Source organism: Schistosoma mansoni, chromosome W (genome assembly GCF_000237925.1).
Source record: "Schistosoma mansoni strain Puerto Rico chromosome W, complete genome".
Lineage (NCBI taxonomy): Eukaryota > Metazoa > Platyhelminthes > Trematoda > Strigeidida > Schistosomatidae > Schistosoma > Schistosoma mansoni.
This window is the reverse complement of record NC_031502.1, coordinates 41,663,355-41,666,660: the sequence shown is the minus strand read 5'-3', so window position 1 is coordinate 41,666,660 and position 3,306 is coordinate 41,663,355.

Below are 3,306 nucleotides of genomic sequence, written 5' to 3'. Positions count from 1 at the left end.
ATATTGAACTTACCATGACAACGGAATTTATCAATAAATAATCATCCCCGGGCGTCCATGGTGCGTTTCTTATTTCACGTTTAGCTTTATGATGACTGATTCGAGATGCTTTTCGTTTCATTGTTCTAGAGAAATCTCCGCTACGATATGGTCGTAAAGAATTGTTACCAAGTCGGCTTTCATGAGAAGGAATCTGAAAATTATTTGATAATGCAGTACAAGTTTAGAACCTACTGAGGTTTCTGTAGCATTTGTTCCCGATTCCTTGGGACTATTAGCAGTAGTATCATGATTCATTCGAGTATAAACTAAAGAAAATTCGAAAGAAAGGCATAATCACTGAGTACATCTTAGTACACGAGATTTCACAATTAAGACAGATACCAGTGTATAGGCATAATAAAAATTTATTTGAAGTGATACTTTTCTGTTCAGTTTATTTTCTCCGGAGGATAAAAAATAAAAGTTTGGGAAAAGCTTACACAAACAGACGCATGAAACAAAGTTCACAAGAAGATCAGGTCAGAATGATTACAATCTTTGTAGAGTTCATCTTGACAACACATTTAGAACGACTACTTCTTGAACCCAAGATATGAGCATAGTAAGAAAATGTATAACAAGGTCGTTAGAGACGTTCATTTACAGATGTGAGGTTGTTTAGGAGTAAAATGTATACTAAGTAACTTGTGCCCCCAAATGTCTAGGTATGGCCGAGAGTGGGGAGAGTCCACTCTCCCTATCCAAACGCTCTCACATGGTCACGCGTCAGTCAGTCAGTCAGTCACAACGTAGAACTTCGTACGTACGTACATCAGTTCGAGTTGCCATACCACATTAGCACAGAGATGCAGTTGTCGATTCAAATCCCATAGTGGTAGAAGTAGTAGGAGTATAATCAGAAATCCAAAAGATAAGGGGTTTCAAGAAATTATTGAAGGAGTATAGTACAGTGAAATAAATTTGGAAAGAGAAAAAGATAAAGACATGAGGAATTCAGAAGATTAGAATTTGGTAGAACACAAAGAGTGGATGCATCTTCGCCATTGCAAACGATTTTGAGCCATGTCATTCAAGGTCTCTAACCATCGGTTGCTGTCATCTCGCGAATCCCAACCAGGTAGTCTACACCTACCAACATGGCCCAGTCCACTTGTCAGTGACTTCATTGATTTGTGCCACGTTTTGGTCTGGCCACCCCTAGCTTTCTTCCAACCTACTCCTACACCATGAAACATTGCACGTCGGGGCAGTCGGTGGTCGGGCATACGTAACACATGTCCCAGCCATCTCAACTGATGAAGTTTCACTACTTCATCAATCGATTTGCCATCCCTACCTAGTACTCGTTTCCTAACAACTGCATTACTTACCCGGTGGTCCCAGGATATACGAGCAATGCTTCGAAGACACCTATGATCGAACACTAGTAGCCTACGAATATCCTCTACTCTTATTGGCCATGTTTCACTGCCATAGAGTAGGACGGAGCGAACTGCTGCACAGTAAACCCGTCCTTTGGTTGCTAGACGGATATCTCGCCTACGCCATAAATGACGCAAGTTGGCGAAAGCTAGACGAGCCTTCTGTATCCGTGCTGAGATTTCGTCACATACCAGACCACAAGGGCTGATGAGACTTCCAAGATAAGTGAAGTGGTCTACACGCTCAACTACTTCACTCCCTATCATTAGTTCAGGTGTCGATGCAACCCAATCCTGAAGTAACATTTTGCACTTCGAGGGAGAGAATCGCATTCCGAACATGCCTGCATAGTTGCTTATAGTGGTCAGAAGACTCTGCATGTTGTCAGCGTCTTCACCGAGTAAAACTATGTCGTCGGCGTATTCTAAGTCGACAAGTGAGTCTCCTGGTAAAAGTTCAACTCCTGGAGGTTTAGCTGATGAAAGTGCTATCTCTAAAAGTAAGTCAATGACAAAGTTAAACAAGAATGGGGAGAGTGGACAGCCCTGACGAACGCCACTTGTGGTAATCAGTTCTGATGACAGTTCGCCATAGGCTCTAACTCGACCAGTTGTGCTCGAGTAGAGAGCCTTTATGAGGTTAATGTACTTCTTTGGTACTCCTTTCAGTGACAAACATTGCCATAGAACCTCACGATCAACAGAGTCAAATGCCGCCTTAAGGTCAAGAAATACTACTATTGTGGGACGTCTGAATGTGTGTCTATGTTCTAGGACCTGACGTAGGGTGAATATCTGGTCTATGCAACCACGTCCAGGTCGAAAACCAGCTTGGTTTTCTCTAGTCTGCTCTTCACGAGCTTTGGTTAGGCGACCTAGTATTATTGAAGCTAATATTTTAGACACTATATTAGTCAAACTGATCCCTCTGTGATTGTCACAAGAGGACTTTTGTCCTTTCTTATAAACTGGCACAATCAGTGATTGGGACCAGTCAGATGGAATTACGTCCAGTTCCCAGATTCTACCTAAGACCTCAGTCAATCTCACTGCTAGTACTGGACCACCATCCTTAAAAATCTCAGGGGTCAACCTGTCAGGGCCTGCTGCTCTCCCTCGCTTCAGATTTCCTATAGCTTTTTCAACCTCACAGAGGGTTGGAGGACTTACATCAATTTGCCATTCAGGACGACTGGGGATCGTGGGTAATTGAAGTGTGGCTGAAGGCCAGTTGAACTGATCCCTAAAGTGTTCTGCCCATCGATCCAACCTCCTGGATTGAGAATGAATTATATGCCCATCTTTATCTGAGATGGTTTCACTGATATTCGGGTTCCTAATACCGGTTTCTTTAACGAGTCTGAATAGCTGCCTACTGTTACCTATTGCCGCTGCCTTTTCATCTCTCTTGCTTTCGCTACCCACCACTGTTCACGATCATTACGTAGACTTCTTATAAGCCTGCGCTTAAGTTGACTCCGCTCTTCGTTATGCTCAGAGCCAGGTGGGATGAGTTTACGAGCATCTATCAGTGCGGTAGATGCTGCCGAGATCCATTGTTTCTCCCTAACGTTATGGTTTACCTTATTAGCGGATATCACTGCTGATTCCACAGCTTTTCGGATGTCATTCCACGCTGCCTCGGGGTGGACACAACTTACATGGCTGCCTAACTGTTTTTCTAGTTGTTCCTGAAATATATTCTTAGCTTGCCTACCATTAAGTAGAACCCTTAGAGGCTTCCCTGCAGTGTCTTTCCTACGTCCAGTAAGACGCAGACAAATACGTGCTCGCACTAGAGCATGATCTGAATCTAAGATCGGAAGAGGCGGCTGTGCCAACGAGCCGGAGAGGGCAGCAAGGGCCGCGCTGTCCTTGTTTC